The 26,608-nt window shown below is 42.6% G+C and overlaps 1 pseudogene; it reads right to left on the bottom strand.

The window, feature by feature from the left end:
- Positions 1–8,019: 8,019 nt before the first annotated feature.
- LOC117548574 lies at positions 8,020–11,247 on the bottom strand (annotated as a pseudogene).
- Between the last annotated feature and the right edge of the window lie 15,361 nt (positions 11,248–26,608).

The raw sequence follows: 26,608 nt of genomic DNA, 5'->3' as shown, positions 1-26,608 counted from the left end.
GTAATGATTTTATGTGCTTTTTTAACGATAAAATTGTTACATTACATTACATTGCATTTAGCTGACGCTTTTATCCAAAGCGACTTACAATAAGTACGTTCGACCAACAAAATACAAACTTGAAGAAAACAGAGTCATATAAGTACATCAGGCTTCATAGAGCAAAAACATTTCAAGTGCTACTCAACTGGCTTTAGATAAGCCAGCCCTTTATTAGTATATAAGTGCTTTGTTAATAGTTATATCGCTCGAAGTGGAGTCGAAAGAGATGAGTTTTCAGTCTGCGCCGGAAGGTGTGTAAGCTATCTGCTGTCCTGATGTCAATGGGGAGCTCATTCCACCATTTAGGAGCCAGGATAGCAAACCCACGTGTTTTTGCTGATGGGAACTTGGGTCCCCTTCGGAGGTGGTGGAGATGGACGAGGAGGACGGAGAGGTGCCTTTTGTCTTTGCACTCCCGACCAGCCGTGATGTTCCGCTTGTCGAGGAGGAAGAAGATGAGGAAGATTTTTCGCTGTCAGACGTTTCTGGCAGCGTGAGAGAGGGGCCACCACGCAGATCTGTTCGACAGGATTTTCCGCTGGTGATGGCCATGGCAGCGGAGCGTGCGGGCCTGGCGGTTCCTCCACCGCTACCACCCAGACCGGTGAGCCGACTCCGTCAGGGGTTTTATGGCCCGGCCCAGCCGGTCCAGCCGACTTTTGTCTCGCCCCGGCTGCCGGACGTATGGCAGTGTGTGGAGGCGACGTGGCGGCAACCTCTCAGAGCGAGGGTGTGCCCCCCTTAGATGAGAGCCTGGCGGCCCATCTGCTTCCCCAGGCAGCTGGCTGGGCAGAGGGGAGAAGGCCCCTGCCCCCGCTGCCTCGTGATCGTGAGGCGCTGGAGTATCTATATAAGATATTCCGCCTCGGGGCTCAGATGGCCGCGGCGGCCAACAACCTGGGCGTGTTGGGGGTTTCACTAATTACCCCTCAACCAGAAACCTCCGCCCCCTCGCCTCAGGGCGACCCGGGTGATTATACAGAACGCTGCATCGGACAGATTAATAACCTGGTGAACGGTGTGGCGGCTGCAGCTGGCCGTGTGATGTCCCTAGCCACAGTGGGGTCACGACATGTGTGGTTGGGGCTCACGGCATTGTCCAGGTCGGACCGTAACGATCTCCTGGGAGCCCCCATATATCCACGGCAGAGCTCTTTGGGTCGGTTACGCGGTAACACAGCGCTTTCGCCGTTTGGAGGAGGAAAGAGAGCAGCTCAGCCGGATGCTGCCGCTGGCTCTCCCTCAGCGGGGCGAGCGCGGACCGACAGAGAGAAGGAGAGACAGGCGCAGGGCTGTGGCTCCCATAGCTCCTGTCTCCTCTCTTGATCAATCGTACAGCCAGAGGGCTCCACGAAGCCAAGCTGGGCGATCCCGGATAAATCCTGCGCCGAACCCGCGTCAGCAGAGGACCGCGGGTTGGGGTGCGCCGCCCGCTCGGAGTTGACGGGCGGCGGGGGGTAGCGTCCCTCTCCACCCGGGACGCGAGGATGAATCCTGCCTCCAATATTTATGATCCCACTGTGTGCATAAATAAAAATGATTGCAATTATTCCGTTGTGAGAGTCATTCCTTTCCACAATCCCACACTTCATGGTAATGCCTGTACAGATTCCCCCTTCGCCACCCCAGTTGTGATTCCAGTACAGGAAGCAACCAGCGGGTGCGCGCATGTGATAAACCGCAGGAAGCATCAGAATGCTATGCGGGTACAAGGGCATTATGGGCGGCGTGAGGTTGTTAGAAAGCACATCACGCCGAGTGTAAAAACTCCGGTTAATGCTTTTTTCTCCTTGAGAGAAAACAACATTACAGCGGAGCGGGCTGTGGGGCGTTCAGGGACCTCAGTGGAAAATCGGCCATTTTTTCTCTGGGTGAAAAATGCATTATTGAAAAACGGCCCTTTCTGTGTCAGCCCCCCATGGGTCAAACTTCCTTTTATGGAGGGTTTGACGGCGGAGTGGGCCACCAGGGAGTATCACAGCTTTATAGCTACAGCTCCACAGCTGATGGCACATTCCCTAACACAATGTTATGGGGAATGGAAAAACAGTTGTGTGTTAACAGAGTGGATGGACAGGGCACTGAGGCTGGGTTATTCACTCCAGTTCCATAGCATCCCTCCTCCATTCAGAGGCATAAGAGAGGCAAAAACTGTTTGTGTGCTTTGGGGATGGGGTGGCTGGAAAAGCTCTCTCCAAGAAACGTCTAGCAGGATGGCTCTGCGAGTGTATTACACATGCCTATGGACAGGCGGGGAGAGCCCTCCCCACTGGGGTCCGTGCACATTCTACACGGGCTGTGGCTGTGTAAACAGCCTTATTCAGCGGCGTGAGTGTAGAAGACATATGCACGGCGGCGTCTTGGTCTACGCCAGGCTCCTTCATAAAATGTTATCTCCTGGACATGTCTGGCTCCTTCTCGTCGTCGGTGCTTGCCGAGGCAACGCACGACTGGTGAGAGGGGGGGTGGCTGTGGGTCAGCAGGTGTTTGACCCCCCCCCCCCCCCCCCGGGGCATAAAGCACTTGTGTTTTTTCCCATGCTCCTGAGGGACCTGGGGAACATGGTGCATGGTAGAGTATCCGCACAGATCTTTTCCATGCACACTCTACACAAGGTAGGCGTGTGTGAGTGTGCCTTATCCAAATTGCGGCCCCGGCTTCTCTACGGTTACAACCGGATGGGAGGAAGTGGGGATGCAATGGATGTTAGCCAAAAGCCGGTCAGGGACGGTGTGGTGGGCCGATGTTGGTGGATGACAGGGCGTGTATGCATCGGGGCTCCGCCCACTGTACCCATAGAGTCCAGTAGAGGGCGGAGCCTGTGTGAAATATAACAGGGAGTTACGTATTGTAACCCTAGTTATATAAGCACAGGCGGAGCCCTCTACCTGGAGGCCCTGTCTTTCCTAGTCCGCTCGCTGAAGAGTGTATAGGATAATGGGCTGCGGGTGTAGCCGCCTTATATACTGTGGGCCTGCGCGCGCATTCAGGTAGGCTCGCCCCGATTGGCCGGCTACGTTTACGTAAAACTCAGTAGGTGAAAGCACGCACAGCATGATAGAGAGTAGTACCCATAGAGTCCAGTAGAGGGCTCCGCCTGTGCTTATATAACTAGGGTTACAATACGTAACCCCCTGTTTCAGGGATGTGTGAGAGGAGATTATCTAATTCCTCCAAGAAGTCCCCCAAGGCGCCTGGTGGACGGTAGAGAACAACAATGGTTAATTGTATAGGATGGGTTACTGTGACGGCATGGAATTCAAAGGTGGAAGGAGTAAAGTTAGGTAGCTTGAAGAGGGAAAAGCTCCATTTGGGAGAGAGCAGGAGACAAGTGCCACCTCCTCTGCCAGTGGGTCTGGGTGTATGGGAGAAGGAATATGCTGTGGAGAGAGCTGCTGGGGTGGATGTGTTGGATGGAGTAATCCACGTCTCAGTGAGAGCAAGGAAATCCAGAGACTGCAGGGAAGCATAGCCAGAGATGAAGTCAGCCTTAGGAACAGCTGACTGGCAGTTCCACATGCCGCCTGAAACTAGATGTTGGATCTCAGTGGAGCATGTGGGATAGACGAGAGCAGGCCGGTTATAACGATTAGGAGATACACGGGGCCAGTGATAACTGCGAGAAGACACATAAACATGAATGGAGAGAATACACATGATTTTAGCATGAGGGGCTAAACAACCAAAGAAAATAAAACACCAGCGACACTTAGCTCAATCAAAGTAGGATTTGCCTCCTCTTTGCCTCCCTCGTGACTCCCGCAGGACTCTAATGTCTTTGTCAGTCTTTGACTCCCGCAGGACTCTAATGTCTTTGCCAGTCTTTGACTCCCGCAGGACTCTAATGTCTTTGCCAGTCTTAGCCTGTCTGACGCTGGAGCTGACGCTTCAGGAAAGTGCTACCTAAAATGGACACCTGATTGCTGAGTTCTCCCAGCTGTGGGGCAACGTCCCTTTAATTAGTTAACTCTCTGCAGCTGGTGGCCCTCAAAAGGAAATCTAGACTGGCTTCCTCCTGATTTGTTATTGGCTTTTAAGTCAATTACATTAAACCCTAAGTTATAAAGTTATGAGTTTAACCCTTAATACAGTTACACCTACTCAATAAAGCTCTTAGTATTCTACAAATGTTTAAATCAAAGTTAACCCTAGCAGTCAGTTAATTCAGTTTTAAGGTTTCAGTCAAATTACTTGTCCCAAGTTTCTGCCTGACAGATACTGTAGCGGTTTTGAGATTTTAAATCACAATTTCAGTCAGATCAACTACAGAGCATTGATACAGAGTACACACACTGAAACAGAGAAGTCTAAAAACAGAATGTTACTCACACAATTCTAGAAGTCTCCAGTAGCTTTCCTGTCAAAATCGAGTTGCACACTGGCAGGTCAGTGATTAGGATGAGATTTAAATACAGTTTCTGTGGGGGGAGTGGCCTCAGATCACAGCTGATGGGTCTCAATCGAGACTGGCTTCCTCCTGATTTGTTATTGTCTTTTAAGTCAATTACATTAAACCCTAAGTTATAAAGTTATGAGTTTAACCCTTAATACAGTTACACCTACTCAATAAAGCTCTTAGTATTCTACAAATGTTTAAATCAAAGTTAACCCTAGCAGTCAGTTAGTTCACTTTTAAGGTTTCAGTCAAATTACTTGTCCCAAGTTTCTGCCTGACAGATACTGTAGCGGTTTTGAGATTTAAAATCACAATTTCAGTCAGATCAACTACAGAGCATTGATACAGAGTACACACACTGAAATAGAGAAGTCTAAAAACAGAATGTTACTCACACAATTCTAGAAGTCTCCAGTAGCTTTCCTGTCAAAATCGAGTTGCACACTGTTGTTACTCTTAGAAACAAAATTAATGACCGCTTGCCTTTGACCAGTATAGTGTTATCAACAGCTCCCGGAAACGTAAGTTCTAATATTACACTAGATAGTAAACTAGAATGCTTTTCAGCCATAAACCTTGAACAATTAAATTCAATGATTCTCTCTTCTAAACCATCAACGTGCATGTTAGACCCAATTCCAACTAAGCTGTTGAAGGAAGTTTTTCCATTAATTAGCACTTCTTTATTAAATATTATGAATATGTCTTTATTATCAGGCTATGTTCCACAATCAATCAAAGTAGCAGTGATAAAACCGCTTCTTAAAAAGCACAACCTCGATCCAGAGGTTTTAGCCAACTATAGACCTATTTCTAATCTTCCGTTCCTCTCAAAAATTCTTGAGAAAGCGGTTGCAAAACAGCTGTGTGATTACTTAAAAAACAATGATTTATTTGAAGATTTTCAGTCTGGCTTTAGAACACTTCATAGCACAGAGACAGCTCTGGTTAAATTCACAAATGACATTCTAATAGCCTCTGACAAGGGACTTGTCTCTATTCTTGTTTTGCTCGATCTCAGTGCTGCATTTGATACTATCGACCATGATATCCTATTGCAAAGACTAGAGCACTTAGTTGGCATACAGGGAACTGCTTTAGGCTGGTTTAGGTCCTATCTATCTGAACGTTCTCAGTTTGTACGTGTTAACGATGAATCTTCCATGCAAACCAAAGTTAGCCATGGAGTGCCACAGGGCTCAGTGCTCTATTTTGTTCACATTATATATGCTTCCGTTAGGCAATATTATAAGGAATCATTCTGTAAACTTTCACTGTTATGCGGATGATACTCAACTATATTTATCAATCAAGCCTGATGAAATTAATCATCTAAATACAATTCAAGACTGCCTCAAGGACTTAAAAACGTGGATGACCTTAAACTTTTTGATGTTAAACACGACCAAAACTGAAGTTATTGTACTTGGCCCGAAGAATCTACAAAACAAATGATCTAAAGATATACTAACTATGGATGGCATTAATTTGGCCTCCAGTGAGACTGTAAGGAATCTTGGTGTTATATTTGATCAGGATTTATCCTTTAACGCCCACATAAAATCAATTTCAAGGACCGCCTACTTCCATCTACGTAACATTGCAAAAATCAGGCATATCTTGCCTCAAAACGATGCAGAGAAACTAGTCCATGCATTTGTTACTTCTAGGCTGGATTATTGTAACTCCTTATTATCAGGGAGTACCAAGAAGTCAGTCAAGTCGCTTCAGCTGATTCAAAATGCTGCAGCTCGTGTACTAACCAGAGTTAGGACAAGGGACCACATTACTCCTGTTCTGGCTGCCTTATACTGGCTCCCTATAGAACACAGGATATAATTTAAAATTATTCTTCTCGCCTACAAAGCCGTTAATGGGTAGGCGCCATCTTACCTTAAAGAATTCATTATACCCTACTGTCCTACTAGGGCATTGCGTTCCAAGAATGCAGGGTTGTTGGTTGTTCCTAGAGTCTCTAAAAGTACAAGGGGAGCCAGAGCCTTTTCTTATCAAGCTCCACATTTGTGGAATCAGCTTCCAGTTTGTGTTCGGGCGGCAGACACCCTATCCGTTTTTAAGAGTGCGCTTAAGACCTTCCTTTTTGATAAAGCTTATAGTTAGGGCTGATTAGATTCAGCCCCTAGTTTTGCTGATATAGGCTTAGTTTGTCGGGGGACATCTTACTTCTTCCTTCTCTCTGTCTATACCCGTGTACTCTCATGTTCCGATTAACCCAGCTTCCCCAAATGTCTTTCTTTTTGGTGTCTATATACGCCGGGATCCGGAGTCATGGATGATCCTGCGCTCCTGTGTCCTGGATCGCGAGCCCTGGATCTTGAGTCGTGGCTGTGGTCCTGGATCATAAGTCCTGGATGGATATCCTCGTGGATTCATCTTCCTATTATACACACATGCATTTCCAAACATTTGGACTACCTATGTTGCAAATGTATTATCGCTCGGCAACACGGACTTTCAACTCCCTCCAAAGATTTTCTATGGGGTTGAGATCTGGAGACTGGCTAGGCCACTCCAGGACCTTGAAATGCTTGCTTGAAAAGTGAGATCTTGCGTGGAGCCCCAGATCGAGGGAGATTATCAGATTACCTATTGCAGATTCAGTCTTCCCAGCCTGGTGCAGGTCTACAATTTTGTTTCTGGTGTCCTTTGACAGCTCTTTGGTCTTGGCCATAGTGGAGTTTTGAGTGTGACTGTTTGAGGTTGTGGACAGGTGTCTTTTATACTGATAACGAGTTCAAACAAGTGCCATACAGTTAACAAGTGGAGGACAGAGGAGGCTCTTAAAGAAGAAGTTACAGGTCTGTGAGAGCCAGAAATCTTGTTTGTTTGTAGGTGACCAAATACTTATTTTACCGAGGAATTTACTACAATGTGATTTCCTGGATTATTTCCCCCCATTCTGTCTCTCATAGTTGAAGTGTACCTAGGATGAAAATTACAGGCCTCTCTCATCTTTTTAAGTGGGAGAACTTGCATAATTGGTGGCTGACTAAATACTTTTTTGCCCCACTGTAGTTCCAGGAAATAAAAGTTCCTGGGAACTAAGTTCCGGGAACTATTCCTGGGAAAAGTACTTATCACGTACATATGAATGAAAACTATTTACAATATACATAAAATATAAAATTGATAACAACACAGCAAGTTGAAAAACATTTAAATGACTATTTACAATATTTACATAGCAACAGGTCATTGCTCCAACGTGTGAACAACAGATGTAAAATGTTGGTAGCTGTTGTACACTGTGTTCTCCAGACCCTTTGACAGAGCCATCACCTTCACAGGGCAGAAGACTTTCCGTTTGTACTTTTTGTGCCCCTGGGTGGCAGTGGTGGCGCTAGGGGGTGGCTACTTGGGCTCAAGCCCCGGATGTTTTCTGAAAAGTCCTGAATGTTTCACTGAGAAACGTCTCGTCAGTAATGTGCAATACCGGAGTCCAACAGAGAGGCAGCAGCTGCGGGACAGTAGCCTAGGTACTACCCCCGCTGAGAGGCTCCGGCGAGTCCACAGTTCACGCTGTTCTATAATAAGGGACAGCGTGAACTGTCCCTTACAGTTCACGCTGTCCCCGGGTTGCTATGGATGGAGAGGGGGAGCGCAAAGGTCTGGGGGCTGGGGTTGGTCTTACTGACCGTGGCTGTGGCAGTGACACAGGTGGCAGTGATGTCTGAGGGTGTGAGAGAGGCATGATCATGTCCCTCCTTCCTTTCAACAACTTAAGGTCCTTTCACACCAAACTGACACCAAAGAACACCAAAGAACACCAAAGAACACGTCCCGACGGAACGTCGCCTCACGTCTCCTGCGTCTTGGCCATGTTTCGCACTGGAACACACTTCAGCCAACAGCCAAGTTGCACGTACGAACTGCGCATGCGTGAGTGGCAATAATTCTCCTTACCAGCAGGCGTCGGTAGTGTGTATTCGTCATTCAAAAGAGGCAACAACCCAATATTGATTGGTTTAAATTGTGTACAATGCTTTTGTGTTTTTAACCTTCGATTCAGAGAAACAAATAGTTTTTTCGGAGTTTAAACACTACAGTTTCCGAAGACACTACACTACCCAGAATCCCCAGCTGTCGTTTGGGACTACAACATCCGCCTTGCTTTACAAACCCCGTGATTAGTCATCAAGCCCTTTGATTGGATGTTGGAGTGGCAGTGCGACAAGGTTACACTGAGCGTCACAGCTCTATGAAATGGAATGGAACCACGGCAGACTTTCCAAAACTGGAATTGGACGGGTCCAGCCCCCCGCCCCCAAAATTGTCAGATATAATCCTCAATGCATTCTTAATGACACTCAGTGCTGCAGCTGGTAACCATGGTGTTGCTGGGCAGATTGAAAGCTTTGATCTCTGGGCTCACACAGGTGTTAGGATTATTTGTTATGATTCGGTGCTCAGCACAGAAACACTGACAAACACACTGGACTTTAACCCTTAAAAAGGCCATAAAATGCCACCTTCACGAAAACTGCTATAAGAATATGATATATTCATATTTATTTCCACTTTAAAAGAGTCAATCTTTTAAAACTACTCCAGCCTGACATACACATATGAAATATTAATTATATATTTGGGGATTTTAACCCTTTAAATGCCAGTTTGTTGAAAAAAGTCCACAGTTTTTTTATTGAAAAGAACAAAAAACTAGAATAATTTTCAAAAAATACATTTCAAGGAATATTTGATTATTGTTGCATGCATTGTTATTTTTGTGCAGTGTTAGATTTAAACAAAAACTCACACTCGTGTTCTTAAGGCCAGAAAATGCCACCCTCACAAAAACTGCCATAAAATTACGATATATTCATATTTTTTCCTACTTTCAAAGAGTCAGTCTTTTAAAACCACTCCAGTCTGACTAAAATTAATAATACAAGATAATTTTGAACCAGAAAAACATTTATTTTACAAAGATGAACATTGAATGAACACTGTGTGTCTGGCTGTGAGAGTCCAGCCCAGGTCGAGCAGGGGCTGCAAATGGACAGACTGTGGTCCTTGCATGTGAATTTCCCACTTTTGCAGCAGGTGCTGCAAACTCTTCTGTCCATGCAAAAGTGGCATTGCCTCCTGCTCTTCCGTTCACTGATGAGAGAGGGGCCTGCAGCAGCACCCTGCAGATCTGACACCATTGTTGCAGCGGCTGATGAGCGGGGAAGGCGCCCTCTCTTCTTGATGTGTGGGGTCACCAGCATTTCTCCCACCTCTTCAATGAAGAGCCTCCTCCTGTACGGTTTCTGCTGTTGCCAGGATGGCTCGATTGATGTCCACAGGACGTAGGCGTTGTAATGGGAAATGTCAACCAGGTTGTGGAAGAGGGCAAGTGGCCAGCGATTTGTTCTCCTCCTGCAGGAGTAGGTGGCAACAACCTAAAACAAGACAATTTGAATAAATGATTCCAAGCATTTTCTCTCATGATGCAAATATTAATTATTTTATAAGAAAATCCTCATTTGAAAAAAACCTACATATATTTCAGACAATAATATAAGAGTAAGAATACATGTGTGCCTACCTTATCAAGGTTGTCGACACCTCCTTTGCATCGGTTGTAGTCTTTGATTATGACTGGCTTTCTCTTCATTTTGTCGCTTACGTCTGGACTGTGGTGTTTCGTGCTTAGAAGTAGCACATTCCTGCCCCGTCGAGGGATGTAAGAGACCAGTGTGTGGGTCTTCGTAAAGGCAAAGGTTGAGGAGAGGATCGCTCTGGCTCTTGCCTGGAGCAAAATAGGGGGAAGCTCAGGCTTGTTTCGGCGAATTGTGCCAACCAGGGCCAGTTTTCTCCTGAGCAGCTCCTCAGCCAGTGCGAAGGACGTGAACACATTGTCACAGGTAATGATGTGTCCCTGGAGCCCCTCTGTCATCTCCAGGACGACTGCCAGCTGCTTTGCCTGTATACACCTGCAGTCTCCAGGCGTAGCATGATTTTACATGATTTTACATCGTTTGCCCAAATCTTTATACCGTATTTGGCCGGCTTTTTTGGCATGTACTGCTTGAAGCTGCACCTGCCTCTGAATGGGACGAGCTGTTCATCCACGCTGACGTCGCTGAATGGGCTGAACAGCATCGGCAGGCGGTGCGTCCACATATCCCAGACTTTGCGGAAGGCAGCCAGCTTGTCATCACGGCGCCGCGGGCGGGATAGCTTGTCGTCGAACCGCAGTGTTCGGCTGATTTGGTGAAACCTGTTGTGGGACATCGTGGCTCGGAAAATGCTCCGTCCCGATTTCTCACTCCAGAGGCTGAGGGTCGATTCGTTTTTGACCTGTAAACACCGGCCAAAATAAGCAGCCCCACGTAAGCCTGCAGTTCCTCTGTGTCCATATCTCGCCACTCTGCAATTGACCGTCTCCCATGCAGGTTTGTCATGGACACAATATGCTGCAGGATGTCATCCGTCAGCAGCAGTGCAAAGCTGGATGCCGGGTCACTGATTCGGGCGACAGCATAGTGTGTTGGTCCCGGGGTCAAACTTCTGGCTGCTGGGACGTAGCAGAACGTCTCAGTGTTTGTGGGAGACCAAAACACTTTACCTATTTTTGAAGTCCATCCTGCAGCTGCTTCCTCCAACTCCCCTCCGCTCTCAGTTTCAGATGAGTCTGAGTTGGACTCTAGCTGGTCTGTTCCCACCTCTGAGGCGTCCTCCGTGGACTCTGAGGCCTCTTCTGTGTCAGCCTCAGAGTCCACAGAGGAGGATGAGGAGCCATCCTCACAATCAGAATGCATGATGATGTCCAGAGCCTCCTGTGTGCTGTAATGCCTTGCCATCTCCAAAAAGACTAGTCCTGCACTGATAGTAATACTTATAACCATGACTGCGGTGCACCTGTATACAGGGGCGCCACCAGGATTTTGGGCCCCATGAAAATATATCACATTGGGCCCCACCACTAGGCCCAGGCCACGCCAACCAAGCACAATGCTGTAACCACACCTCCAGAACCCAACCCACTCATTTATGCTTTAAATAACTCTAACTGTACAGGCTTGCATCTATCTTGTAGTCCAATACTAACTGCACAATATTTACTGACACTGAGCGGTGAACATATAACTGTGCAGACGTGCAACATTCTGCTGCAGTAGAATTCACTATTTGATATAACACTAACATTCCTGACAATAGACCTCAATAGTCATCTTTTATGGTGTACATGCCTTTTTAATAAAAATGTTAATGGAACATTCATAAATCAAAATAAATATAACTTAAATATACATGACCTCTTAAATTAAAATAAAGTGAACATTAACACCAATATTATCATTTATAAAATGCTATAACAAAAAAAATAACAAGCAGCAGATTTTTTTATTAAATATACCAACTACAAAATAAGCAGGTATTAAAGTGTAAACGGACAACAAAACGGAAATGGAAGTGAAAAGGCCTGATGGGGGTGCTAAATCAGAGCCTATTACCTGTTCTCAGTCTTTTTCTCATCATGCATCTTCTGTGTAGTGATCCAATATCGTTACCATAGCCTTGCCCTTTAACAGTTATTACGAGCCCTGGCTCAGCCTTACTCACCAAGAGCCCAGCGCCTAGCCTTCTTAAAGTCACTGATCAAATCCTTGAAGTCCAGCTTTCTAGCCAACTGGCTTTCAATGGACAGCATGGCAAAACTGCAAAGCCTTATGGGGGGACAGGGCTGCGGAGCCAGATGGATCTGTTGGTCCTGGCACCAGGGGAGGGACAACTGATTTAGTATGAATAGCTGCTAAAAATGTACCTGCATTTATTAAATGTCAGCTAAAAGAGGAGTGAAATGAAAAACCTCTGAATTTTCTGTGAAGATATTAACAGTACTTAAAGGTGGGGTAGGTAATTTTGGAGAAACCAGTTCCAGTGCGCTAGAATTTGAAAATACACAACCGGAAAAAATCTGCCACTTCCTTACAGAGCCCCTCCTCCAACACACACGAACGCACACATGACCAATGAGGACACAAGATAAGTTTGTGCACAGATGGAAGGCTGACAGGCAGGTAGGCCATCCAGTTACTTTAGCCGGGCCGGCTCAGATGATTGGTCATGCTAATTACAGCGCCACGGCTTCCACAGATTACATTTTTTTATGGATTTTTTGTCAAAGCACTTCAGATATTCATTGCTATCGGGATGTTAAGAGCATTCCATGCAATATAACAAAAAGTGTATCTCAAGCCGGTTTCTCAAACTTACCTACCCCACCTTTAATGTCAGCAAAACATTACAATTATTATTTACAATGGACTAAGTTTAGCTATCAAACTAATTTCCACCACTCATGGATCTTGAATCGTGGCTGTGGTCCTGGATGGATATCCTCGTGGATTCATCTTCCTATTATACACACATGCATTTCCAAACATTTGGACTACCTATGTTGCAAATGTATTATCTTTTCAATTTACACACGGCATCTATTGCACGTCTGTCCGTCCTGGGAGAGGGATCCCTGCTCTGTTGCTCTCCCTGAGGTTTCTCCCATTTTTCCCTTTAAAAACTGTGGGTTTTCTTCAGAAGTTTTTCCTTGTACGATGTGAGGGTCTAAGGACAGAGGGTCTAAGGACAGAGGGTGTCGTATTGTCATACTGATATTTTGTACAAACTGTGAAGTCCACTGAGACAAATGTAACATTTGTGATATTGGGCTATATAAATAAACATTGATTGATTGATTGATTGATTGATGGACAACACCCACCTTTTCTTTTGAAAAACTGGGTGACATACTGTCGCCCTTTAGTCCCTCTCTCTTGTCTTTCTCTCCTTTCTTTTCTTTCTTGAAAGCCTGACTTTGTGAGTGGTTGAGACATCGTACACAGGTAAGTACTAGCATCCCTGCTCACATGCTCTCACTCTGCTAGAAAGTGCCGGTGCTGCACAGCGTTTGAAGGCAGGACCAAACCATTACATGTAAATAGAGGGGGGTGTTCGATGCTTTGGATAATTAACTTTTGGAAGAAAATAAGTTAAATGAATCATAAGTTTAGTGAGTACATCATCAATATGACGTTATATTAATGTTAATTATTGATGATTGATGAAAGGTTACTTAAACATTTTTTCTTAATGTTCTAAAAATGTTTAGGGCCCCTGTCAGTCACGGGCCCTTAGAATCATCCTAACTTTTCACCCCCTTACGGCGCCTGTATAAACAACCTGAGCGAGAACCAAAACAAAGTCCAATTTTGTTTTGGTTCTCGCAACTCATTGTTCTTATTATTGAATTAGATTATTAAGCAGTGTGGCCTTCTAAGAGAAAGTATTTTGAAGTTGGACACATGCATGCACCCACCCACACACACCCACACCCACACACACACACACCACACACACACACACACACACACACACACACACACACACCACACACCACACACACACCACACACACACACACACACCACACACACACACACACACACACACACACACCCACACGCACACACGCACACGCAGACACATACCATTATCCAACATCAAAAGCGACACACACATATCATTTCAGTAGCAAGTGACCCTTGCAGAAAACAGTAAAAAGTGTGACATTTTGCTGCAGGCTTCATAGGGTTAAAATCATCGCCATCTTGTAGACAAATGTAAACATTGAAAATTGAAAGCTAGAAGTCCAAAATGAAAATCCTAACATAAAGGAAATCAAGAGTTTATATAAGATAAATGTGGGGTCAAAAAAAGCATTTTCAATGGTTTTCAATGGGGCATTTTTTGCCGCTAGGAACAAATGTGTCGGTTTTTGTGTAGCTTAGCCATTGTAGGCTAATTTAAAAAACTGAGAGGACAATTGAATATACAACTAAAAAAGAATATCCTCTGGCAAGTTTGAGCAATATTCATTCAACACAGCCAAAATGGCATGAACATGAAATGGCCCCAGGGACTCTTAAGGCTTGTCAGCCTATTATTTTCTGTCTGATGGAGACTTCATACAGACTTCAACATGTTCCACATATTTTATACATTATTGGTGACGTATGGTTTTAGTCGAAAAGTTTACAGTTCAAATATTCTGCTGCTTTCCCAAGCCTTTTTACTTTATTTTCTCTTCTTAATACAATGCATTCACTACTACTTACATCTGATATTTAACTCCTTCAGCCTATTTTCAGCTGCAGAAACCATTCAACTATTACATTATTCAGCTATTTCAGGACATCAAGGCTATACATGTTGTTGTTTATACCTTTTTTTAAACCTTTTCTTTTAAATATTCAGCTTCTTCTGCATTTGTTTAGCTAAAAGCAGCTACCATTCAGCTAATAACATATTTAGCTTTTTCTGCATTTTCAGCTAAATTCAGCCATAAATGTTCACAGTTTACAGCATTCGCACACATCTTCTGCAGGAAATGCATTTTCTAGTTTCAACCAATACTTTGAATCTCCATAACTTCAGCATACTTTCAGCTACAGAAACCATTCAAATATCAAACTATTCAGCCTTTTCAGCAATCTATGGGAAACTTTCAACTTTTTCCAAATATTTCATACTTTTTTGAAATATGCAGCTTTTTAAACTCTTTTTTTAACATGGAACTCAATGGGAGGAACCTTCAAAACCTCTTTGAACTACACCTTGCATCAAATGCTTCTCCTTCCACATACTTTCAGCTAGAGACTTCATTCAAAATTTAAAATGATCACAAGACCTTCAGCTATAAAACTTGTTCTTCAGATATTTCATATATTTTACACTTTTCGAGATATTGAGAAAGAATAATATAGAGCAGGTTGAGGGAAAGGGAGGAGAAATAATAGCAGATTTTGTAGGGAGTTATTTGAGGCTGAGGAGATTGATAGGGAGAGCTTAGAACAGGTGATAGATAGTATGGAAGCTAGGTTGAGTGATGAAGGTCGGGCAGTATGCAAGGGGGAGATAGGATTAGGGGAGATAGAGTTAGCTATAGCAGGGTTAGGTAGGAATAAGAGTCCAGGGATAGATGGTCTGACGTCCGAGTTCTATATAGAGTTTAGGGAGGGGCTGGCACCAATACTCCTTAAACTGTACAAGAGCATGGAGGAGAGGGATGAATTGCCGGCCGGTATATCTACGGGAGTTATTAGTATATTGTATAAGAAAGGAAATAGGAATAAGTTAGAAAACTATAGACCACTAGTATGTTAAAGACGGATTATAAAGTACTAGCACAGTAGCACGGGTTTTAGCAAATAGAATTAAGAGGGTTATAAAATCAGTAGTGGGGAGCACACAGGCGTATAGTATTCCAGGGAGGGATATTTGTGACACTGTTAGGCAAGGCAAGGCAAGGCAAGTTTATTTATATAGCACTTTTCAACACAAGGCAATTCAAAGTGCTTTACAAAAAATGAAAGAGATTAAGAAAATGGCATTTAAAATCAGTCATTAAAAAGAAAAGCTAATAAAATAAACATTAAAAGAAAAATACATGGATATAAAGTTACAGTGCTGTCAATTAAACATTAAAAGAAAAAAGTACATGGATAAAAGTTACAGTGCAGTCTAAGATATGAATAGTTCAATTAAAAGCAGCGACAAAAAGAAAAGTCTTCAGCCTGGATTTAAAAGTAGTCAGAGTTGCAGCGGACCTGCAGGTTTCTGGGAGTTTGTTCCAGATATTGGAGCATAATAACTGAACGCTGCTTTACCATGTTTAGTTCTGACTCTGGGGACAGAAAGCTGACCAGTCCCTGAAGACCTGAGAGATCTGGATGGTTCATAATTTAGCAGGAGGTCAGAAATGTATTTTGGGCCTAAACCATTCAGTGCTTTATAAACCAGCAGCAGTATTTTGAAATCTATTCTTTGACACACAGGAAGCCAGTGTAAAGACTCAGAACTGGAGTGATGTGATCCACTTTCTTAGTGTTAGTGAGGACTCGAGCAGCAGCGTTCTGAATTAGCTGCAGCTTCCTAATAGATTTTTTAGTGAGACCTGTGAAGACACCATTGCAGTAGTCCAGTCTACTGAAGATAAAAGCATGGACAAGTTTTTCCAAATCCTGCTGTGACATTAGTCTTTTAATCCTAGATATATTCTTTAGGTGATAGTAGGCTGATTTAGTAACAGTTTTAATGTGACTGTTGAAACTCAGGTCAGAGTCCATGACTACACCTAGATTTCTGGCTTTATCTGTTGTTTTGAACATTGCACACTGAAGCTCAGCGCTAACTTGTATACGTTCTGCCTTGGCTCCAAAACCATTACCTCAGTTTTATCTTTGTTTAATTGGAGAAAGTTCTGACACATCCAGTCATTGATTTGTTCAATGCACTTACTCAGTGTTTGAATTGGAGCATAGTCTCCTGGTGAAATTGTTACGTAAATTTGTGTGTCATCTGCATAGCTATGGTAACTTATTTTGTTGTTCTTCATTATCTGAGCCAGTGGTAGCATGTAGATGTTAAAGAGAAGAGGCCCCAAGATGGAGCCTTGAGGAACCCCACATGTCATATTTGTCAACTCAGATGTGTATTTACCTATAGAAACAAAGTTGTTTTCTGTCCTTTAAGTAGGATTCAAACCAATTCAGAACTGTTTCCGAAAAGTCCCACCCAGTTCTCCAGTCGGTCTAGTAATATGCTGTGGTCAACAGTGTCAAACGCAGCACTGAGATCTAATAATACTAACACTGAAGTTCTGCCACTGTCTGTGTTTAAGTGGATGTCATTAAAGACCTTTACAAGAGCAGTCTCAGTGCTGTGGTTTGGACGAAAGCCTGACTGGAACACATCAAAACAGTCATTTAAATGCAAGAAATTACTCAACTGTTGAAAAACAACTTTTTCAATGATTTTACCTAGAAATGGGAGGTTTGATATGGGCCTGTAATTGTTCATTACTGAAGCATCTAGATTATTCTTTTTAAGAGCGGTTTAATGACTGCAGTTTTCAGGGCCTGTGGAAAAATACCTGAGTGAAGAGATTTGTTTACTATATGAAGTAGATCTGAGGCCATGCAAGGCAAAACATCCTTGAAAAATCCTGTTGGAATAATATCAAGGCAGCAGGAGGAGGATTTCAGAAGTTGAATAATGTCCTCTAGGTTTTTATCATTAATCTGATGGAATTGTGTCATGATGTCTGAATTGATGTTAAGTGGAGATAGGGACAACACATTTGCTGTTCCTGATGCAGAGGCACTGACTGCTTGTCTGATTTTCTGAATTTTGTCAGTGAAAAAGGAGGCAAAATCATTGCACGCCCTGGTGGATAGAAATTCAGAGGCTACTGACACTGGGGGGTTAGTTAGTCTGTCGACGGTAGCAAACAAGGCACGTGCGTTGTTTTTGTTTTTGGTAATGATGTCAGAGAAGAACGATTGTCGTGCGTTTTTCAATTCCAAATTATAGAGGCCAAGTCTCTCTTTATAGATTTCAAAGTGAAACCTGGAGATTTGTTTTTCGCCACCTGCGTTCAGCTTTTCGACATTCTCTTTTTTCTGTTTCACGGTCATGGCCTTTCTCCATGGAGATATTTTCTTGCCAGACACTTCCTTTACCTTAGTTGGAGCAATGGCATCTATAACATTTTTAATTTTTGAATTAAAATGATCTACTAGCTCATTTACTGAGATGTTGGCAGGGGCAAGTGTGGAAGAGAAATTCTGAGTAAACATTTCCCTAGTGTTTTCAGTTAAATATCGCTTTGTGGTTACCTCTTTTTGAACATTTTTGTGAACAGAAATAGAGCTCTCAAAGAAAACACAGGAATGGTCAGAGAGTGCAACATCAGTCACCACAACCTTAGAGATATTCAGACCCTTTGAGATAATTAAGTCCAGAGTGTGCCCCTTATTGTGCGTGGGCTCCGTCACATGCTGAGTCAGTCCATAGCTATCAAGAACACAAAACAGTTCTTTAGCCCCTCTGTCCTGGGGGTTGTCAACATGTTAGTAGTATTAGGGACACCATTAGTCACATGAGGGAGGGTATAGGTGGGATAGTAGTTAGTTTAGATTGAAATAAAGCTTTTGATAGGGTTAGTCATGGATATTTGTATAGAGTGTTAGAGAAGGCAGGATTTGGAAAAAGATTAGTAGGGTGGGTAAGGAGGATTTATAGTAGTGCAGTCAGTTGTGTACAAAATGAATGGGGTGGTAACCAATGTGTTTAAGTTAGGGAGGTCGGTCCGGCAAGGATGCCCTCTCTCAGCAATGCTGTACACGCTGTCAGCCGAGCCCCTCGCGGCTCTGCTGCGGCAAAACAGGTTTATCAAAGGAGTGGAGGTGCCAGGAGGGGGGGTTAGTTTAGTTTATCAGTATGCAGTATGCAGACGACACCACCATTACCGTTAAAGATAGTGAAAGTGTTAGGGAAGTGTTGAAGACAGTTAGTTTGTATGGTAGGGCACCAGGAGCTAGGGTGAATTTAGATAAATCAGAGATGATGTATACGTATAGGACAGGTGAGGGATAGGAGTTGTGAAATAGGGTTGAAGGAAAATAAGGATTACTTTAGGGTGTTGGGGATACATTTTAGGGATTAAAGATGTGGAGGGTAGGGACAGAGAGTATGTCGAGTTAATTAATGGTATAGTGAAGACGTTGAGATTTTGGAAGATGAGGGGGCTTACTGTAAGTTGAGGGGGAAGATAGTTGTAGTTAATGGGTTAATCATGAGTAGGGCACTTTATATAATGACGGTTTTAGATGTGCCGGATAGTGTAGTGAAATAAATAGATAAGATAGTTAGTGAGTTTATATGGGATGGGAGGGGGGTTAGGATAGCTAGAGAAGTGTATAGGTTTACAGCTGATAAACTTAAGAAGGAACATTAAAGCAATTAGAATTAAAATGATGGTTCGCAACTTGGGAAATAAGGAAGATCTGTTATGGAAAATATTCTTAAAGGAAAAAATAAATAAATGTGGAGGATGTGGTGATAGTGCTATTTTTATGGTGCTAAGAAAGGGGATGTTGAAAGGTTTGAGTGCTTATCAAAGGAACTAATGAGTGCATGGGGCGAGTTTTTGAAGTATGTCAGGTATGAGTGTGTGAATGTGCAGCAGGTGTGGGAGCAGCCGATCTTCCTTAACCCCAGGATCACTCAGGAGGGGTGTTCCTTATTCAATCTGCCGATGTGGAGAGTGGGGATGAGGAGGGTTAAGGACTTAGTTTTAGAGTATGTCAGGCTTTATGAGGGCACAGGTGATAGTGGATGAGGTTAGGGAAATAGATGAGGTAATGTATTTAGGGACAGCTGAACGAATGATGAAGGAAATTAAAGATGGAATGCCGAGTGAATGGTTAACAATGATTGAGAGTGAGATCGTTATAGGAAAGGAGAGTGTGGTTGATTTATATGTGGGGAAAGAGGATGTCAATGTTAAAATGGAAAATCTTAAAACAAAAAATATATATAAATGGTTAAAAGGGGATGTTATTAGAAGACCTGCATCAGAAAGAGTATGGACGAGTGTTGTGAACGGTCTTACTGGCAGAAGAATGTGGGAGAATGTGAAAATGAAATGGAACAGTATTGAATGTGAGCACTTTGATTTTGTGTTGAGGCATAATAGGGTGTTTAACAACCTGATCATTAGTCATTTTGATGCAACTGTTGAGAGAGAATGTGATGTTTGTAGAGACCAGGTTGAAACATGTTTGCATGAGTTTGTTGAATGTAGAGAGCTTGTTGTGTTTTTGGAAGGATGAAAGAGTTAATTAGTAGATGTTGGAATGAATGGTATGTGAGAGAAATGGAATGGAAGGAGCTGTGGCTGTTTGGTGTGACTGAGAAGAAGGATGCAATGTGAATCTATTAAACTATGTTCACTATTTTTCAGTGAAAAAAGGACAGTTTATGTTTAATTTGTTGATTTGTTTGAGTTTGGTTTGTTTTTCTTGTTTATTGGTTTACATCATTTTATGTCTGTGTTTCATACAAATTATGAAGCTGTTTTGATTTAAATGTGTGTCTTTGTTATATGCTGTAAGTATTTTATGTAATTGTGATGAACTGTTAAATGTTTATTTTTGATAATACTTTTTTTTTTTTTTAAAGTGCGTTGGTGTTCAGATCAGGGGAGCACAGGTTCAAACCCCACTGCAGTCAGCATGTCGTTGTGTCCCTGAGACACTTCACCCCAAATTGCTCCTGTGGGGATTGCCCACAGTATTGAGTATGGAAGTCGCTTTGGATAAGAGCGTCTAACAAGTGACATGTAATGTAATGTAATCTATATTTTACTTTACCTCCTCCCCATCCACCGACACTCACACTTTAACCTGTTAACCAGTTAAACCCCACGGCCCGCGGGCGCGGGCAAAACGCAACATCTTGCAAGAAACAGCGTCTGAGGGCTTCTTAACATTTAATAAACTATTAATGTGTCATATCCACTTAACGGGAAGCAACTCAGCTATCAGACAATATTAACCATGTTTAGCTAAACTAAACATAAGGGTAATAAAAAAAGGCTCTGAATTAGCCCTGAAAAAATGCTAACGCAATTAGCACATAACTCAAGGTAAAATACCCTTATTACTTATCAAATCTGCTCAAACAAGATATCAATTAGCAAGCTGAGATTCCACAGATTCCAGACATATAAGTATCATCACTGTGCGATCAGAACTCGCGGCATGGAAAGCAAACACAGACATCACACAACGTAGCTTTAGATAGCAAAAACGGGACATTGTCCTACAGTTTCTGAACAAAAGTCGTGTTCAATGGCATTACAACGATAAAAACGCTGCTGAAGGTTAATCCATAGGTTAATCCAATGTGTCTGAAATGATTACTGATAATCCATCTTCATATTTATGTCAATAACGGAGATTTCATATTAGCTGCTACGAGAGTGTATGACAGCTTCCGGTTTTGGGCATTCTGGCTACGCATCACTCATTCACCAATGGGTAATGTTTAGATGGATTTTAGGAACTTCCCCTCGATTCTATTGGCTCTAACGGTTAAAAAGAGGTGTCAATCATCAAAATCGACCAAAATATGGAAAATGCACCAGAAGTGTTTTTTTTCCTTCTGCTAAACCTCTCTAAAAAGGTCAAATGTCACTTGTTTTGCATCAATCTTGATACAGGGTACTTATTATATGTTATACTTTGGATTCCTAAAGCTTTTAGTCTACCATCCCATCATTCAAGGGTGGTTTTCATTATAAGTAATGATTTATTTTTGGACGGACACTGTGGAAGCTATTCAGTATTCTTCACATTTATTTAATGTATTTATTTGTTATTATTTTGTTTTGTAGAATTAATTGATTTACAGCCATATTATTTAAGGTTAAGTTGTGTTCTGCTGAAATGCTTTTATTTTGAAGGTGATGGGTCAATTTGGGGCACACAGCTGGGTTTATTTAAGGCAATCAGGGCACAGCAGCAGGCAGTGGGCACCGGGAAGGTATATGGTTTTTTTAGCAGTGTCAGGGCTGAGTTTCTGCAAACATCTTTTGCTGTATTGTTCCCGCAAGGTGAAACTAATAAATACCACGAAAACGTCGATGCCTTGTCTGGACAATGGATTAATTACCAACTCCTGATCTGCGTAAGATCTGCTAACTAGTGCCTCAGTGGCCTTTTGAAACTTGGTGTGTTGTTGACAAATAGCCACTACATAAAGTAAAAAACCCTTCCTTATTGAAGCGGACACTTTTATTGTTTTTTTTAAAAATCTTTTGCACTGCATGGACGTTTGGACTGCACACCACCGCGCTCAGGCTGAGATGATCGTGCTGATCAGGGGACAAAGGAACATGGACGCCGGCGCCAGGGGCGTCGCCTGGACCTGGAAACATTCGGGGCTTAGCCCACAGTGGCGGCGCTACAGTCAAATGGTCTACTGCAAGACTCCCCACACGCACATACACAATTGCGCCATCTGGTGTCCACAAACGTGTGCCTGCATTAGCTTGTTACGGCAATGGATTGTTGGGAGATTCTCATAACACGTGGGATCTCTTGAGGGTAAGGTGCCCTGTGTTGGTTATTAATCTCGGTTGGACAAAATGTATGTTTTTATTTATTATAAGGACAATAACTTACTGTTTGTTTAGTTTAATGTTAATTGCTTTAATGCTCGTCAACAGCAACAGGTTTTTGTGTGATTGGCTATTTGTTTTATATGAATTTATCAACGTGATCATCAATAGCTAATCTGAGCACCAGAACCCAGCTCACGAGTCCTTTTATGCTGTCCATTGAAATGCAGGTATGTGAGTTTTTGTACACCAGGTTATTTATGTTTACATGTTTTCACATTGCTCCACATGATGCCTTGACTACAAAGTCTTCCATGTGTTTCTACGCTTCTTCCTCTGTGTCACAGTTTCGGAATATCAAGATCATTGTCACAGGGCCCTTGGTCTTGTCATAGACCTCATGTGCTTTCTCGTACTTTGGTAACTTTTCAGTGTGTTCTCAACTGCTGTTTTGTAATCTACTGCCTGCACCAAGTCAATTGTTTCTTTCTGCAGGTATTGTGGCAGGCCCTGAGTGGTTGAGAGCAGTGGTCTGGAAACATGACAGCATGTAGATGGTACTCTGCATTTTCAAAGCTTGCTTTCCAGTCCCTTTACTAGAGGGGCTGAAAGGCTCCCTAAAGTCTTGATCAAAGCAGGGAGGTTTTTGACATGCCCAGCGAACAAGTTGTTTGTCCCCTACCTCTAGCTGTTTCTGAAATGTTTGCAATCTCTGGATGGTGGACAAGAGATGTGGAGAAGAGAAGAGTAGAGACACTCCAGGAGACCAACGCAGGTATGTGAGTTTTGTACAACCAGTTGGTATAAGTTTAATGTTTCACATTGCTTGTGAAAAATATACTACCACTATACGATCACTGATGTTTTGTTGTTGGACTGGACACTTATTTGTAAAAGAGATAGCATGAGAGGATCTCTAAGCAATGCAGCTCACGTGTCCTTTTTATATGCTGTCACATTGAAATGCAGGAAAGTAATCACCAGCTCTGAGTGATCTGTTTGCCGAGGGGACACTACACCGGAGTTACATAGGCAGAGATAAAGTGCTATTTTGGGGGGAACTCACCTCCTCTGGGGTCCCCCAGGAAGACTTTTTTTAAATACTGAAGTTAAAAGCATCAATCTTGTGCGCTTTGAGAGCAACATTAAGAGATATGGATACATCTCTCAACACCCATATGTCAAAAAGAAATCAAAGAATCAGAAACGGGTTTATTATTTAAAAACACTTCATTTTCCAATTAAATCATAAACTATGTCAAATTATTAGAAGTTGTTAGTAATCAGATTAAACAGAAAAAAGGGATGGAAGGAGGAAATAATAATCCCTCATCTCTTGCTGTTTGCGGTTGAAATGATCTCTTTTGCTGGCCAAACATGCTGGATGGAAAGCAGTGATGTCTCACTTGCCTTGGCCCTGTATCTGCAGTCCCTAAATCAGTCATGTTACTCATTGACTCTTGTCTGTTCTGGTGTTTCCTGTTCATTGTTGGTCTCCATTGTCGTTCTTGTCTGTTGTATCTCCTTCTTGTGTGTCCTTTCTCCTGTTCTCCTTTCTTCATCCTCTACTCTGTTTGGCTCATCTGTGATGACTGTGTAGGTAAACACAAACAAGTATGTAAGTCAATCAGTTTCCAGCTCTGTCAAATAAATGAATTTCAAGATACACACATTTGTCTTCATTAAAATGAGTGTCACCACACTGTCACAAAATGTAATACTAACCAATTGAAAATAGTTAAAGTTACATTGGAAACCTCTTGTAGATATCACTGTTAGAGTAGTTATCTGCCAATAGGACAGAATCATTCCTATACAAATGCAGTTTGAGTAATTCACTTAATACATTTACTTGAAACTTTAATATAGTCATTTTCACTTAATACTCTAATATAGTCATCTTTCTGCATTCAACACTAAGGAAAGCTGTACAATTTGACATGATCATGAGGAAAAAAGGCCTCCGACAATGCAGATCATTTTTTGATCATATCCATTTTAAGATGGGGGTCAAGGCTTAATATTTGGGAGCATAGTGTCCCTTCCCCCTTTCAGGAGCCCCACTGGATTAGCTTTGATCTGAAATATTTGTATAAAAAGCTTGTTAGCTGGCTGTCCATCTCATAATGTTCACATAGAAACTAGCTGTCAATAGGAAATATCAATCAGAAGAATTATATTTTCATGCAAAATCTGTCACAAAAAAGAGGTTGCACATTTAAATGCAGGTGGTCTGTTATGGGCAACGTCAGTGGCCAGACAGCCACATTTACTGCTGCAAATACGTTCAAACATGCTGTCGACACGTAAAGCAGTGGCATGCCACCATTTCAGCTGACTTTTTCTCAGAAATACTGTCAACATAACATCCATATATATATAATATCAGTGCTAGGTTGATGCTTAGCTAAGCTAAACTATGAAAACACTTAACTGACAGGACTCAGGAATCAGGATCAACTGTGTACTGTAAGGTAGCTTCTAGTCTGCGTCATGTTCGAAACACAGACAGTAAGTCAAGCATTTCCTCCAGACAGCTTTCTTTGAAATCACAAAGTAACGCTAAAAAAACACACACATTTAGATTGTATGACAAAGTGTTTATTTAATATATCTGGCTAGCTATAGCTACTTGCTAACGGTTTAGCTTACCCGCGCGATTCAGAAGTAACGTCAACGTAGCTATAATTTATGCTTTGCTTACATGTTCGCATAACTTGTAAGTTTACTGACAGGTACATACCTTGTTCACCTGGCTCAGGTGGTGGCTCTGGGGTTGTTGTGTGAGCACCACTTGAGAATGGCCGTCTTTTTATTAAAGAAATGTCTAATGTCCATCTTCAGAATCTCCGCGTCCGGGGCTGACAGTGTCAAGTTTAAACATTGTCACAGAGGAGAGGTACGTACCTGTCAGCCAATAAAACACGTTTATTTCCATGCAACTCTCTGATTGGTCTGGTGGCGTCGTCTTGCCTCTGTGTTGCATTCACTGAACATGGGAAATTACATTTCTGCCGTCCGTCCTATAGGTAAAGTAGGTTAATGTATTATATTATTGAGGGAGAATTTGTCCCTCAATTTGGCCCAAAATCCTTGGCGTTTTACATAGAAACGTGCCAAGAAAAGAGATCGGCAAAAATCAAGCAGGCCAAGAAATACATTGAACCAATACGTGTCTGGATGAAATCTACTGACAATGTGAAGTCTGTGCTAGCTCATTTGTGCAACTTCATCAAGTGTTATGAGGACGCTAAGGACATGCATGAGTCTTTCATAGATATGTATTTTGCCCGAGGAGGAGGTCAAAAGGGCAAATACATATTCCAATGCAACAAATGATGACATTTTGTAATTTCACTGAGTCTGTAAAGGATTGGTTGTCTGCTGCTGGGCACCCTCATGTGGAGTCAATGAAAACGTTGACAATGAAGTGGAAAATGACAATGATGTTAGCAATGTTGATGTTGAGCACTGATGTTGAGACTCAAACTAAACAAAGTGCTGTGTTATTGATATCAATCCGGAGGACAGTGCCTCTAACATTTCAGGTCCAAAGGAAAGGCAACACAAAACACACTCTAATGTATCTAAAACATCATCCACCGCATCTGCCAGGCTAAAAGCAGAGGCTGATAAAGCAGCAAATTTGTGGAGCGCATGAAGGCTTAAAAAAGGAAAACATCAGTTGGAAGCAAAGGAGGAGGAACTAAGAAAAGAAAAGGAGGAACTAAGAAAAGAAAAGGAACAGTTTGCTCTGGAGACCCAGCTAGCTGCAACTAATGCCAAAATCAATGTTCTGGAAACTAGCTCAAAATGCAGCTCCAAAAGGGATGGAATGAACTCTTATCTGGAAAGGAACAAGGCTCAGAGTACAAGGCAACTCAATCCTCAGGCTAATCAATTTGTCCCACAGAGAAATGACAAAAATAATATGCAAAATGAATTTCCCCCTAATGCCCAGGCTGTCACTGTAAGACCAAAGGAAACCTCACAAGACCATCAGGTTTAAAGATACATCACAAACTGTCAGGCCTAAACAAATGGCAGTGTTTACAGACGGACCTCAGACCACGATACACTCAAGCACCAACACAGGTGGTTCATGATGCTCAACAGACAGGACGAACATCCTCCTTGAATATGACATGCAATAATGACACCCACAATGACATTGTGAATATCATGCAACGCCAAACT

This window comes from Gymnodraco acuticeps, unplaced genomic scaffold, assembly GCF_902827175.1.
Source record: "Gymnodraco acuticeps unplaced genomic scaffold, fGymAcu1.1, whole genome shotgun sequence".
NCBI lineage: Eukaryota > Metazoa > Chordata > Actinopteri > Perciformes > Bathydraconidae > Gymnodraco > Gymnodraco acuticeps.
Note: the sequence above shows the minus strand (reverse complement) of the source record. Positions and strands in the feature narration are given on the sequence as shown.